The sequence below is a fragment of the Sminthopsis crassicaudata genome, chromosome 3 (assembly GCF_048593235.1).
Source record: "Sminthopsis crassicaudata isolate SCR6 chromosome 3, ASM4859323v1, whole genome shotgun sequence".
Lineage (NCBI taxonomy): Eukaryota > Metazoa > Chordata > Mammalia > Dasyuromorphia > Dasyuridae > Sminthopsis > Sminthopsis crassicaudata.
In genome coordinates this window covers 455,587,881-455,604,318 of record NC_133619.1, presented here as the reverse complement: position 1 = coordinate 455,604,318, position 16,438 = coordinate 455,587,881, and the positions used below count along the sequence as shown (strand labels likewise).

The 16,438-nt window shown below is 34.6% G+C and overlaps 1 long non-coding RNA gene across 1 annotated transcript in view; it reads left to right on the top strand.

Annotated features, from left to right (window-relative positions):
- The window catches only part of LOC141562943 (uncharacterized), a 38,805-nt gene that overhangs the window by 20,769 nt on the left and 1,598 nt on the right, over window positions 1-16,438 (top strand). The window lies entirely within an intron of this gene.

The following is a 16,438-nucleotide window of genomic DNA, read 5'->3' as shown; positions in this document are numbered from 1 at the left end:
ATGCATACAAAGGCTTTTGAGCTATATTCACATTTTCATCATTATGAAACATTTATTGTTAATATAATTTGAACAATTTATCTCTCTCCCCCCCTAGGTTTTGTAAATATTTTTTGTTAAAGTTCTTGTAAAGGAAATTGCATAATTCAAAAAAGGGCTTTCCTTTGATGATGAAGTCCCTAGTTTTTTGTACAGACAAGTCAATGATGACAACAGAAGAAAAGTAAATAAGTCTTCTGACTTAGATAATAGAAAATATCAAGAAGTCTACTCCATTGGTGCCTGATAAGAATCTACAATCTCCTCAAAGGTAAAGGTCACATCTGTATTTCTCCACAGTATCTGGTATACGGTGGGATCAATAAACATCACTCTCTAGTTGACAAATACATATCATCAGTGAATACAGTCCTAGGCTTATTTGGCAATCTATAGTAGAACCTCTTAGTAACATCCTGAAAAATGCTTTGAAAAGATTTGTATTATAAAAATGAAAATATAAAACTACGATATAGTAATGTTATCATTTTCAGTAGACTCTTTGGATGTTAACAAAAACAAATATAGTGTTTGAAATTCTTAGTAGTAATTTAAGTACATCAAAGCCCTTTTGGGTAATATTTAAATTACAGGTAAATAATCTAGCTTTTTTGACTAAAATATTACCCTTCTGAAGGAATTTATAGCCAAAGAATAATTAAAGAACATTATGAAATGCAAAGTGGATAATTTTGATTATGCTGAATTTAAAAGGTTTTATACAAACAAAACTAATGCAGCCAAGAATATAAGGGAAGCAGAAAATTGGAAGGAAAAATTCATATCCAAGGGTTCTGATAAAGGCCTCATTTCTAAAATATATAGAGAACTGACTCAAATTTAAAAGGATATAAGCCATTTTTCAATTGACAAATGGTTAAAAATATGAACATTTTCAGACAAAAAAACTAAAACTATTTCTAGAAATATGAAAAAAATGCTCTAAATCACTATTGATTAGACAAATGCAAAGTAAGACAACTCTGAGGTACCAGAGTGGCTAAAATAACAGGAAAAGATAATGAGAAAAGTTGGAAGGAATGTGGGAAAACTGGGACTCTAATCCATAGTTGGTAGAGTTCTGAACTGATCCAACCATTCTGGAGAGCAATTTAGAACTATGCCCAAAAGGCTATAAAACTGTGATCCAGCTGTGTCTCTACTAGGCCTATATCCCAAAGAGATCATAAAAAAGGGAAAGGCACCCACATGTGCAAAAATGTTTGTAGTAGCCCTTTTTTGTGGTGTCAAAGAATTGGAAATTGAATGGATGCCCATCAGTTGGGAAATGGCTGAATAAATTACAGTATATGAATGTTATGGAATATTATTTGTTCTATAAGAAACAATCAGCAGGATGATTTCAGAAAGGTCTGGAGAGATGTTAAAGGTCTGGAGAGAATGCTAAATGAAGTAAGTAGAACTAAGAGAAGATTATACACAGCAACAACAAGATTATTGATGATCAATTCTGATGGATTTATTCTTTTCAACAGTTGATTCAAGCCAATTCCAATAGACTTGTGATGGAGAGAGCAGTCTGCATCCAGACAGAGGACTGTGGGGACTGACAGTATTTTCACTTTTTTATTGTTGTTTGCTTGCTTTTTTTCCTTTCTCATTTTTTCTTTTTGCTTTATTTTTTCTTGTGAAGCATTATTAATGTGGAAATAGGTTTAGAACAATTGCATATGTTTAATCTATCAATATAGATTTCTTGCTCTCTAGGGGAGGGGATTAAGGAGAGGGAGGAAGAAAAATTTGGAACATAAGGTTTTGCAAGGGTGAATATTGAAAACTATTCTTGCTTGCATTTTGAAAATAAAAAGTTATTATTAAAAAAGATGACCTTTTTAAGTCGTGAAGTACATTATATAAGGCATTCATCCATGACCTATTTTATCATAACATTAACCTGATCTCAACAAAATTTAAAATTGAACGAGCTTTCAAACTTTCTGCAGAAGACTATTAGTCATAACTTCTACTTGTTCATCAAATGATACCAGAGCATCATAGATCTAGATCTAGAAGGTAACTCAGAGACCACCTAGTCCAAATCTTTCTTTTTCCAAGTGAGGAAATCGAAGGGTGAATAGAAGTAAAAAAAAAATCAGGATTTGAACTTAGATCCTTAGATTTCAATTTTAACACTCTTTCTATTATACCATACTGCATGAAAAGCACTTTGTGAACCTTAAAACCCATACAAAGAACCACAAAGGTCCTTATGCAGTTTAAACTTTTATAACTTTAAATTACACTAAAATATTTGTGTGTAATTGTAAGCTCAAAAAATTACTTCATGAAAACAAATCATATTTTCAACTCTCTGCTCCACCTATTTTCTTTTCTTTTCTTTTTTTTTCAGACTTCATTTTTTTTCCAAAAACATATGACTGACTTTTATTGTGTGAGCTGCTTCTCCATGTGCCTCATGACTGATAATGATATTGACTGAAATGTTCTGATCCCATTTATACCTGTTGGTCCATTTAAGAACAGATTAATTATCAAAGAACTGTATCTAAACTATATTTGTCACTACTTTTAAAAAATAGTATTTTCCCCCAATTACATGTCAAAACAATTTTAAAATCTATTTTTACAAGATTTTGAGTTCCAAATTCTTCTATCTCCCTCCTTTCCTCCCCTCTTCTTAAAATGATAGGCAACCTGATATGTTATGCATGTGCTATAAAGCCCACCTTCTTAAACTGTGGGTCCCAACCCTATATAGGGTTTTGTAACTTTATGTGTTAGTTGTAAAATTATGATTTATTATTAGTCAATGTTTGATTTGTATACCTATTTACCATATCTATATACCTGGGGTCAGGAAAAAAAAATTTGTTAGGCAAAAAAGGGTCATGAGTATAAAAAGTTTAAGAAGCCCTGATATACAATATACTTCCTGATATAAATAAAAATATAAAATAAAATATATTAGGTCACAGTTGTGAAAGAGGAAATAGATGAAAAGAAAAAAAAACACAAAAAAATAAAGTTAACTGAAAAAAGTGTGCTTCAATCTGCCTTCAGAGTCCATCAGATCTTTATCTGAATGTGGATAGCATTTTCCTCTGTGAGTCCTTTGTACTTGTCTTGGATCATTGTGTTGCTGGGAACTGAGTTATTTATAAATGATTATCATAGAATTTTGCTAATACAGTGTACAAGGTTTTCATAGTTCTATTTTATTTCATTTGGTATCAATTCATAAAAGTCTTTCCAGCTTCTAAAATCTGCCTTTTCATCATTTCTAATAGCACAAAGCACAAAAGTATTCCATTACATTTATACACCATAGTTTGTTCAGCCATTCTCCAATTAATAGGTATCCCCTAAATTTCCAATATTTTGCCACCATGAAAAGGACTGCTATTAATATTTTATGTTATGGGCTAGAAATTGAAACAAGGTGCTAATGCTTATGTACTTAGTTCACACTTTTAAAGGAGTTCACACATTAGTTCACACATTTACACCTTTAGAGAGCATATAAAATGAAAAGTTCATAAGCCCACTAAAGGACAAACCCACTCTTGGACTTCCGGGAGATTCACAAGTCAGAAGCCCACAAGCCCACTCTCTTAGAGGTAGAGCCAAATTCATTCCAACTTCTGCCTTTGTGTGGGCTGGAGGCTGAAGGACAAACCTCTGGACTCAGAGTATTCAGAGGGGGCTCTTGGAACCAAGGAGAGAGATAGGCTTCGAAGAAAGCTAACCGGGCTCCAGGAAAAGATTCAAGATTTTGAAGGCGATAATAAAGGATCTGAATTTTAACTCCTGGCTACATTTGGGGTTATTGAACTGAACTGAAAAGAAGGCTGCTCCCAAAAGTCCCACAAGAAACCTGCTTCCAGAGAACATTGCATTTTAGAAGAGAACATTACAATTTTACATGCATATTTTTGTATATTTTCCTTTACCCTTTTTTATGATCTCTTTGAGATACAGATCTAATATTGCTAGATCAAAGAGTGTGTACAATTTGATTGCCCTTTGGACATTCTTTTCTTTGGAGTTCCACAATGGTTGCATCAGTTTACAACTTCATCAACAATGAACTGGTGACCCAATTTTCTCATAGTCTCTCCAACACTAATGATTTTTCATTTTTTGTCTTATTAGCCAATCTGTTAAGTGTGAAATAGTACTTTAGAGATGCTTTTATTCTCTAATCAAAAGTAATCATAGAGTACTTCTTCATATGCCTATAGATAGTTTTAATTTCTTTATCTGAAAACTGCCTGTTCAAATCCCTTGATTATTTATTTTTGGAGAATGGCTTATATTCTTATAAATTAGACTTACTTCTATATATATTTGAGAAATGAGGCCTTTATCAGAGACACTTGCTATAAAGATTGTTTTCCAGCATTTTGCTTTCCTTATAATCTTGGTTGCATAGCTTTCATTTATGCAAAAGAATTTTAATTTAAAATAATCAAAATTATATATTACATTTCATAATGCTCTCTATCTCTTATTTGATCATGAACTTATAACTCTTTTATATTTCTCCTTTAGGAATTTGTATGTTATACTTTTTGGTGCATAAATGTTTATTTATTTGCTTCTTTGCTATGGATTGCTTCTTTGTCTATGGTATCATTTAACAAGATGCTGTTTCTTTCCTTATCTTTTTAAATTAGGTTTTTTTTGCTTTGTCTAGAATCAGTATTGCTATCCCTGATTTTTTTTTTTTACTTCAGCTGAAGCATAATAGATTCTGTTCTAGTTCCTTATTTTTACTCTGTGTGAATCTCTCTGCTTCAAGATTCTTGTAAACGTATCGTAGGATTCTGGGTTTTGATTCATTCTGCTATTCATTTCTTTTTTATGGGAAATTCATTCATAATTATGATTATTAATTGTATCTCCCTCCATCCAATTTTTCTTCCTGTTTGTCCTCTCTTTTTTTTAACCTTTACCCTTCTCAGTCCTAACTTCCCCCGTCTTTACTTAATCTCCTTCTTTCCTATTTTTCTGTCCTGTAAGATAGATTTCTATGTTCAACTGATTGTTTATGTTATTCCCTCTTTGAGTCAATATTGATTAGAGTAAGGTTCAAGCAATGCCCTTCACCCACCTTTCCATCTTTCCCTTCATTATAATTGGTCTTTCGTGCCTTTTCATATGTATTCCATTCTACATCTCCCTTCCTTCTGCATCCAGTGTACTCCCCATTCTCATTCCTTAATCATTTTTTATATCATTTCCTCAAATTTACCTTAAGCCTGTACCCTCTGTCTATGTATGTTCTTCCCAGTTGTACTATTAGTGGTATAATTTTTAAGAATTACAGATATCATCTTCCCATGTAGGGATATAAACAGTTCAGTTCCATTCCCCCCCCCCCCCCTTGTATTTCCTTTCCTACATTTTTAGGCTTGTCTTAGGTCTTGATATTGGAGATCTTTTTGTTGTTGTTGTTCAATTCTGGTCTTCTCCTTATGAAAACTTGAAATCCTTCTATTTCATTGAATGATCAATTTTTTTCCTTGAAGTATTTTTGCTGGCTAGGTGATTCCTGGTTGTTGTTCTAAATCCTTTACTTCCATCATATTCCTTGACTTTTAATTCTTTAATTTTATAGCTGCTAAGTCCTAAATAATCCTGATTGTAACTCCCCAATAGTTAAATTGTCTCTGGCCACTTGCAGTATTTTTTCCCCTTGACTTAATAGTTATGTGTAAGGGCCCTTTAAATGGGTGGGCACAGTGCAACAGGAGATTTGAGTGGCCAGAAGTATTCTCTGTGGATATAGGACTGCCCTGTGGGTGGGATCTTGGCCATATTGAGATAGTTTCATAATGAATGGGTGATGGCTCTCTCGCTGGTTGGCTCTGTGTGTGACCTCACAGGCCCTTTATAAGCCCACTGCAGACAGCAGTCGCTCTCTTTAACCTGGCTCCCTAGCCTGGGTGGCCAAGCCAAGCTGATGGATAGCCGAGAGAGGTAAGAAGTCTGGTAGTGAACACGTGGATCTTCAGACCAGGTGTTCACTAAGGGGCTGACAAGTCAGGGCATTATGTGAGTAGGTATAATAAAGGCTTTTAAGATTACACGTGGCTGTTCTTGAGCGTGCTACCGGTTATTAAACTATAGATTCAAGAAATTGTGGCCAGAGACCTTTGAAGGCCTCAGAGGAGGCGAGCCAGGTAGAGTTGACACTGCAAAGGTCAGTGGTCAAAGGTACTCTGTTGAGCCTAGGGTAGACTAGTAATTGTAACTGCCAGCAGGGCATGTTACAAATGGCACCCAATGTGGGGCACCAAAATGCTAGAACTCTGTCTTCCCAGAAATCAGCTGGAGTCAGGATCACTAAACATCTTTATTCTTGATCTTTTACGGTCAAGGTCAGGGGCTTAGGCCTAGCAACCTCACACATACCTTCCTCCCTCAAACGCCTGGAGAAACTGACTCAGCATCTGTGTCTCAATTCCTCTTCCTCCTCCTACTCCTCCCACACACGCCACTTCCCCCTCTTTGTCCTACCAATCAAGTCAGCACAGAACAGCTGGGGAGGGTCAACCTTCAAACAAATTAATAGGGAACTGTCCAATTGGCAATTAGTCTCATGTGCTTCATTATCCAAGTGAATTGCTCAGTTCTAGCCCTTTACAATTCTAAAATCTGGCTATAATATTCCTTGGAGTTTATATTTTGGGAATCTCTTTCCTGAGGTGATTGGTAGATTGTTTTCAATGCCTATTTTGCCCTCTATGATATCATAGAACTTTAATAATTTCTTGAAAGATGCTCTCCAGATCTTCCTTTTGATTATGACTATCAGATAGTCCAATGATCATAACATTGTCTCTCCTGGAATTGTTTTCTAGATCAATTGTTTTTTCAATGAAGTATTTTACATATTCTTCTGGGTTTTTTCCATCCTTTTGAATCTGATTGATTCTTGACATCTCATAAAATCATTAGCTTCCATTCAACCGATTCTAACTTTTAAGGAGTTGTTTTCTCCAGTTAGTTTTTGTAAACCCCCCCCCCCCATTTTGGCCAATTCTAGTTTTTAAGCAGTTGTTCTCTTTTTCCAAGCTGTTGACTCTTTTTTCATAATTCTCTTGCACATTTTCCCCAAAATTGCCTTTTATATATTTTATATGATAATTAAAGTCTTTTTTTGAGCTCTTCCATGAATTTTTTCTGGACTTGGGACCACTTCGGGGTTTTGCCCATAGATGAGTTTATGTTTGGATCTTCCCTGTCACCATAATAACTTTCTATGATCAGATTTTTTTTGAGGTTGATTTTGCTCATTTCCTCTCCAACCTTTTTTTGTCTTAAATTTGAATTCTGCTTTTAGTGAGGAAGGGACATTGTCTCAGGCTTCTTGTGCCAATGGCTACAGTCCATGGGTATTTACATTGATGTTCTCTTGAGGCCCCAAAAGAACACATATCTAGTGGTGAGCTGAGAGGTATGGTGAGGTGGGGTGGCTGGCATTGCTGAAGACCACAGGGATCTGCCATCTTACCTGGTGCTGAACTGGGATCCTAATGATGATGTCTGCCAAGTTCTGAGGCTGGTAGGATGTTTCTGTATTTCCCCAGGACTACACTGAAGCATATGGAAGTCTGGGTTCTACAGGCTGCCTATTTGCCCAGGGCTTTACTGAACCTTGGTGCCAGTAAGCACTGTAGACTGGTTGTTTGCTTAGACACCCATAAGGTTGCCATCTACCTATTTTCCCAAGGTTGTTGCTGAGCACATGCTGGTCTGACTACTGGAAGATGCCATTTGTTCAGAGCTACACTAAAACATAAAGTGGGCCTCTGGTTATGGTGAGATGCATGAGGAGTCCTAGTGATGATGTTTGATTGCTCTATTACATTTGGGCTCAGAATCTTCCACTGGTTTGCTTAGGTAGGGCTTGCTTCTGGGTTGCTGGAATGCTTCCTGTCCTGGATTGGATTTTGCCAATCTTCCTAATTTCTTGGACTAAAAGATTGGTTCACCCCATCTTTTTGCTAGTTCTGCTGTTAGGGTTTGTTTTGAGGCATTATTTTGTGGTTGTTTAAAGATAAATATGTGAGAGTTATGGAAACTTATTGTTTACTCCACTATCTTCTCCTTCTCCTTCTTCTCCTCCTATTCCTTCTTCTTCTTCTTCTTCTTCTTCTTCTTCTTCTTCTTCTTCTTCTTCTTCTTCTTCTTCTTCTTCTTCTTCTTCTTCTTCTTCTTCTTCTCCTTCTTCTTCTCCTTCTTCTTCTCCTCCTCCTCCTCCTCCTCCTCTTGCTCTTCTTCTTCCTCCTCCTCCTCCTCCTTCTCCTCTCCTCTTCATCCTCCTTCTTATGTTTAGTGTTTATCTCTTTTCTTATCTTAAATAATTTTACTTTTAATTTTTCTGTGTTTGCAGATTGGGAAACTTGACCAAGTGCAAATTTTTTATCTAGGAGTTCATGTGTGCGTTACAATATTAGGAATACAGGCCAGGCAAAATGGCTTCATGACCCAGGCGTAAAGAATGAGATTATAAATAACTTAGAAGAACATAGGATAGTTTACCTCTCAGACCTATAGAAAAGGAAGGAATTTATGATCAAAGAAGAACTAGAGATCATTATTGATCACAAAATAGAAAGTTTTGATGTTATCAAATGGAAAAGGTTTCATACAATCAAAATTAATGCAGACAAGATTAGAAGTGAAGCAATAAAATGGGAAAACATTTTTACAATCAAAGGCTCTGATAAAGGCCTCATTTCCAAAATATATAGAGAATTGACTCTAATTTATAAGAAATCAACCATTCTCCAATTGATAAATGGTCAAAGGATATGAACGGACAATTCTCAGATGAAGAAATTAAAACTATTTCTAGCTATATGAATAAATGCTCCAAGTCATTATTAATCAGAGAAATACAAATTACAACAACTCTGAGATACCACTACACACCTGTCAGATTGGCTAGAATGACAGGGAAAGATGATGCAGAATGTTGGAGGGAATGTGGGAAAACTGGGACACTGATACATTGTTGGTGGAATTGTGAATACATCCAGGCATTCTGGAGTGATTTGGAACTATTCTCAAAAAGTTATCAAATCATGCATACCCTTTGATCCAGAGTGTTACTACAGGGCTTATATCCCAAAGAAATCTTAAAGAAGGGAAAGGGACCTGTATGTGCAAGAATGTTTGTGGCAGCCCTTTTTATAGTGGCCAGAAATTGGAAACTGAGTGGATGCCCATCAATTGGAGAATGGCTGAATAAATTGTGGTATATGAATGTTATGGAATATTATTGTTCTATAAGAAATGACCAGCAGGATGATTTCAGAAAGGCCTGGAGAGACTTACATGAACTGATGCTGAATGAAATGAGCAGGACTAGGAGATCATTATATACTTTAACAACAATATTAAATGATAATCATTTCTGATGGATGTGGCCCTCTTCAACAATGAGATGAACCAAATCAGTTCCAATAGAGCAGTAATGAATTGAACCAGCTACCCCCAGCAAAAGAACTCTGAGAAATGAGTATGAACCACTACATAGAATTCCCAATCCCTCTATTTTTGTCTGCCTGCATTTTTGATTTCTTTCACAGGTTAATTGTATGCTATATCAAAGTCCGATTCTTTTTGTACAGCAAATCTGTTAACTACATGGACATGTGTAGATATATTGTATTTAACATATACTTTAACATATTAATATGTATTGGTCAACCTGCCATCTGGGGGAGGAGGTAGGGGAAAGAAGGGGAAAATTAGAACAAAAGGTTTTGCAATTATCAATGCTGAAAAATTACCCATGCATATATCTTGTAAATAAAAAAGCTATAATAAAAAAAAAGAATATAGGACAGGGATAGAATAGACTGATCAGCTGAATAGACAATATGGTTGAGGTAACAGATGGCATTAAATGAACCAGGGTGGAGTTCATGAAGCATAGGCAGCAATCTTGTTCAGCTTTACTTGACTTTGACCTGGTGATACCTAAGAAGGGCTGACAAGCCACAGTTAGCTCTGTCTGATACTATGATTCTTATTGACAGTTAGAGATAATTTGATATGATTATTTTTTACTATCAGATACTTTTTGTAATTAAATGTTGAGCTCTCACCCAATTTACTTTAGGAGCTGGGGAGGTAAATTCCCTGTCTCCCTTTGATTTTTTTAAATCATCTACTCAGTGACTATAGTCCTGTTCTGGTTATTCTTTTAAAATATACAGTGTAGCATGCTCAAAATTCAATTCTCCATTGATCCAAATTAAACAGATAAATTCTATATGCTATTTCTAATCAAGATAGCCTTACTGATTCTTCCTCTTGCTACTATCTTACCTCTGAGCTTACCTTATTACAATGCCAGTCTTAAATGTAGGTGGTTATTTACATGTTGTAGCTCCCATTAGAATGAAAGCTCCTTGGGGACAGTATTTTTACTTATCTTTTTTATCCCTTGCACGTAACATAATGCCCCACGCAAAGTTAAGTACTCAATAAAGGAAGCAAAAACACTGTCCTGCCCTCAAGGAGCTTATGTTCTAATGGCAGAAGACAATATTGAGAAATACTGGAAACTCAGAAGGTGGTAGGTAGAATGAAGAACAAAATACCCAACTGGGGACATGGTAGAGAAAAATTCATAATTTTAACTGGAAAGAATTAAATATAACTAGCTCAGTGCACCTTTTTAAAATGCAGGGTTTTATATCAATGTCACGGAATAACAGTATTTGAGAGTCAGAAGGGACTTCAATGACTATCTAGTTAACCTGTACTTCAGAAAGAATTCCTCTCAACAACATATGTGAAAAATGAGCTTGTCGTTTCAGTAATTTTTTTTTCTAATTAGTGACAACTCTCTTATAAAAGTCTACCAAACAAAAGTCCAGTATATTACAATATTAGTCAACAATAAACAAAAGTATCACTCTTGAATGATATTTAATTTATAATAAGACATATTAAAGCACTACTGAAGCACAATTCTTAAATTCATTGTTTGACATCTACTTCAACTGATAATAATCATGAAGTTTTCATATCAAGAATGTACATCTGGGTCAGTTTAGAGCTGGATCTATTTCCCTAAAATAAATATTTTGTTCTTGTTTTATATGAAGGCATATATACACATACACATATAAGGTAGCATGCTCATCAAACTTGTAAGTGACACAAAGTTTAAAGGGATAGGTATATGACAGTGATGATTCAGAAAAGAGTTAGGCTGGGCTAAGACCAATGAAATGAAATACAGTAAGGAAAAAGGCTTGTGCTTGAGTTAAAACTACCATCTTCAGTGTAATATGAGTGAGGTATGCAACAGTTCATCTTAATAGCAGTTCATCTGAAAAGGATATGTAGTGGACTTCAATCTGCTTGATATTAAAGTGAGGTTGTTTTAAGAGAGTGTTTTTAAAATTTATTATATTTTCTTTATTTATTATTTTACAAAAAAAAAAAAGAAAAGAAAAAGAGAAAAGAAAAGCAAAACAGAACATTATCATATGCCTAGAAGAACATCAGGGAGACTTCAAAATATATAACAATAAATTACCAGTTCAAGAAAGGATATATAATAGAAGAAATTATATTCATGAGATTCTTCACTTCCTGGTAGATTATTCTTTTATTCTCTGTATACATACACACACACACACACACACACACACACACACACACACACACACACACATCTTTGCTATCCCTAATAACTCTTTGCTTTAATTCTTCTTCTTAATTTGGCTTGCTATTATTTAACCTCCTCCCCACCTATGGATTCCTCCCTTGTCTTCTTCCCCCACTCTTTGCTTCACCCTCCACCCAGCTCTCCCCCCTTATTTTTTAATAGATTTTGGAGGGTGTTATAACCTTCATGGTATATATTTGGTGTTGTCTATTTAATCCATTCCTGATATGAATAGGTTTTTAGAACTAAAAACCCTCCTCCCCCCTCTGATGCTTCTATGACTATTTTTCCTCTGAACCTCATTGTATTACATAGTTACTATTTTACCTTATTTCTGCTCCAATCTTTCTTTTGAGTAACCCAATTGCTGATGTCAATCTTAAAATATGCTATATATTTCCATGTAAAAAATATAAATAATTTGTCCATATGAAGTTCCTTGAAACTGATCTTTGATATTGGCTCTTACATGTTAAATTTTCTGTTGAGTTAGGATTTGGTTGAAAAAAAGTTCTAAAAATCTGTAAGTTTGCTCAATATCCTTTTTTTTCATTCAATATTAAAGTAATTTTTCTGAGTATTATATTTTTGGCCACAGGCCTAGTTTTTTTTTTTTTTTTTTTTTTTTTTTTTTTTTTTGATTGCTGGAATATATGATTCCAGGACATGTGGTCTTTTTTTGGCTGCTGATTAGTACTGCAAATTCTAATTGCAGCTCCACTGTATTTGAATTGATTTTTTTTTTGTTATTGTTTTTGTTTCTTGCAAGATTTTCTCTTGATCTGGAGGTTTTGAAATCTGTCAATAATATTCTTATGTGTTTTCCACAAAGGATCTCTTTGAGGTGGTGATTGTTAGATTTTTTTCTATTTCTATTTCCCCCACATGTTCTATCACTCCAGGACAATTTTCTTGGATGATTTCTTGCATTATTGTCTCAAGATTCTTTTTTTGGTCACAGCTTTCAGAGAGTCTAATTATTTTTATATTTTCTCTTCTTTATTTCTTCTCCTGACCTGTTGTTTTTCTTATGTTTCACATTCTGTTCTATTTTTTTCATTTTTTCATATTCTCTTTTGTTATTTCTTGGTCTCTTATAGCTTTACTGGCTTCCCCTTGCCCAATTCTAATTTTGAAGAGTTATTTTGTTATTTTCATCTCTTAAGACTTTATATCTCCCTTTCTAGTTGGTTAACTTTTTTCTATAATCTTCTTATTTTTCTTTATTTTTTAAATTTTCATTTTTTTTAGTTTTCCTTGAATGTCTTTCATTTGATTTAAAACATTTTTCTTGAGATCTTCTATAAATTCTTTATAGGCAGGAAGCCATTTAACATTATTCTTTGTTATAAAGAAACATTTTTTACTTTAGTATATCTTCTGAAGATGAACCCCTATAGTCCCTGTTCCCACAGAAAGTTTTTATGGTCCAGTTTTTTCTTGTCAGCTGATTTAAAAAAAAATGAAAAGTATTAGTTCAAGCACATCTAATTGTGAGGTGGAGGATAATGTCTCTAGATTCACTTTAGCTCTTCCTTCTGACCTGGAACCCCAAACCAAGAGCTCCATCCTCCTGCAAGTAAACCCAGTTAGCTGTGTCCCTGCCCCACTGCTTCTATATTCATTGGGTGTGTTGGTTCCTTCTTGCACAGGGCTGCATTTCTGTAACACAGCTGGGCCTGGCACTCCTAATCAGCAGAGGCTCTCTCAGTCTTCCAGAACTCAGAACCCTAACTCTGCAGCAGTCCAGAGGTGAAAGTTTCTGTGGTTCCTGCGGAGGCTCCTGCCAAACCCAGCTAGCCCAAGGGTCCCTACTTGGTGTTTCTGCAGAACTATTCTTCACTTCACACTAATTAATCTCCCTGGGATCTTTCTTTGGATCTTGGGTTGTACAAAGAGGACCCCTGTTATACCCCAAGTCTTCTTGACTTTTTTTCACCAGTCTATGTTCACTCTGAGGCACAATTTGTTATGTTTGTGGAGAATTTGAAATATACTGAGCTACTCTGCCATCTTCCCAGAAGTCTCCCCTTAAGAGAATCTTACTTTATAAAATTAGGGACACTCCATACTTTGACCCAGATCACTTCTGGGATCATTGCTGGGATCATGTTGGTTATTTACAATGATATGAATCTGTTCAGAAATTTATTTTTCTAACATCAATAAAACTTATTTCTTGGACCTTTACATTTTGTTATCATGGAACACCATAATCTCCAAAGAATCAGAATAGCATGCAGCCCAAAAGACAATATAGAAATACACAGTAGGTATAAAGGAAAGTGTAGCATATTACCCACAGTCATTTGTGTGGAAGAAATTGTATTAAAATGATATATCTCAGGTCATTTATTAATGTAGTGAAATGAGGGGTAACAGCTGGATAGTCCAGCTATTATATTGGTTCTTAAAGAAAGTTAAAAGATCTAGAACAGGTCTCTAGATAGAGGATTTGTGGGGAGACATGGAGAAAAATCATGTGAGATCAAATATTGATGGGAATGTTTCCTCAAATGCTATAGATTATAAACTTTCCATGAGATCATAAATACAATAAAATGGTAAAATATTAGTATATGTCTATGTTGTCATTTAGAAAATAAATAAGTAGAGTGGTGGTGGCAATTTTGGTTTCCCTTTCATAAATGGATAATAGAAATACACCAAACAGCTTTGTTTTGAGAGTATGGTATGCATTCTCTTACATTCATTCAATATTCTCTATGTGGCAGTTAGTCTCATTCATTTTAATCAAGTCAATATGGAAAGAAACAGTTCTTCATCCAGCTCTTAGCACAGTTGGCTAGCACAGAATAGTACCTAATAAATGTCAGTTGACTTGAAAAATCAAACTCATATACATAATTGTAAAATAGATAAGGAAGTAATAATGATCACCATTTGATACTATAAATAATTTCTACATAAAAATGAAGTCATTCCCTAATTGCCAACACTTTCCTTCCAGTTTAAACGGAATTAACACAGAATTCAAATTTCTCCCTCTCCTGCTAATGATTTTCTTATTAATGATGCTATATTCTCTTAAATTAATGTCCCCAGTACAACCACTTTGGTTACCTGAAATTTATTGCATTTTTAGTTTGAACGGGCAGAGATACATTAAACGTTGAATCATGGGGCAATAATTTTGTACATTTGAAATAGATTCTCACCTCCATTCTCATCTTCAATGAATATCAAAAGCTAACAACTGTCTTCTGTTTTGATGCTTATGTCTAATCAATAAAAAGAAAAAAAAAGAAGAAAGGAAATAAGCATGGAAGAAAAATATCACCCACTGGAAAGCAAAACTCAGTTGTTCAAAGTTAACCTTCAAAATTGATCAGTAAGCCCAGTTTTATGACTTATAGACTGAAGAATGGATTTTCATTCTAGCCCCCTGAGAGGTAAACCCTTTCTTGATTTATCTAGAGGTAGAAGAAGTTACCACAGATTGCATGGGAATAGAATAGAGATATTTCTGGCATTTCTGCTCCTTTGTTTATGGCTAGACTCTGTGGCAAAACTGACCATATAGTCTAGGAAAATAAAGTGGAAAGCAGATCTTATCAATGTTTATAAAACTGTAAAAAAAGAAATAGCAATGAAAATATAATACTGTAACTCTGGGAGATGTCACCATTGGCATTTAAAAAGGGAATCTTGGAAATATGAAAGAAAATCCTACTTATAGAGTAGCTTCTAACTTTATAGAACCCATGACTCAAGGAGGCAATTATGACTGAAATTATGTGAGTTAAAGAGAAACTTAGACAAATTCATGCTCTATAAATAGTTTAACTCTATAAATAGTTCCTACATTACCATTTTTTGTCATAGAATTATAGGGCCACAAAGAGATTTTGAAATTTTCTATAACTCCTTTGTTTTACAGATAAGGATACTGAGTCTTGGAGGGGTAAAGTGGGGTAAATGATTTGTCCAAGTTTGCATAACTATTTAGTAGCAGAGGCAAGACCAGCACTCAGGCAATGCTTTTTTCAAGTGATTTAATAGTAGTTTATTTATATGGAACTTTATAGTTCACAAAGCATTTTCCTCATAGCAAGTCTAAGATATAGTTTATGAAAATATACCCACAAAATCTGTAAAACTATATCTATGTATGTCTCTTAGAACTAGAATTGAAAAGAATCACAGAAGATAGCCTTCTCAGATTATAAAGGACCAGTAAGATTAACTATAGTAACTTTCCTAAAGTCACACAAGTAATAAGGAGTCAAGTTTAGGAATTAGAGCCAAGCAAACATTAGGGTTCCAGTTCTCTTTTTATTGCATCTTGCTGCCTCCTAACTATTATTTAATTTTATAGATGAAAATTTTGAGATTCAGAGAATTTACATGATTTGTTCAGTCATAAGATTAAGAATAAGTGGGGTTGAAATAAAAATTCAGATTTCATTGCTCTCATAATAATGTTTTTTTTCCCACTACATTACTTAGTATCTTAGTCTCTGAGATAAGAATTGTATTGATCTATACTAAAGAACAGTATTTCTTAATGGGTGGAGGGAGAGGGGGATGAAGAGAAGTCATTTTAATGCTGCTTCAGATTTTGAAATATCAGGAGAGAGCTTGGGTCACCCTGAAGAGCACAAGATACCTAATAGGAGCTGAATGAGGAGGAAAGTGCTAGAAGAAACAATGAAAAGAAGCAACAAAACTTTGCCTATATCAAAGCTTTGTCTA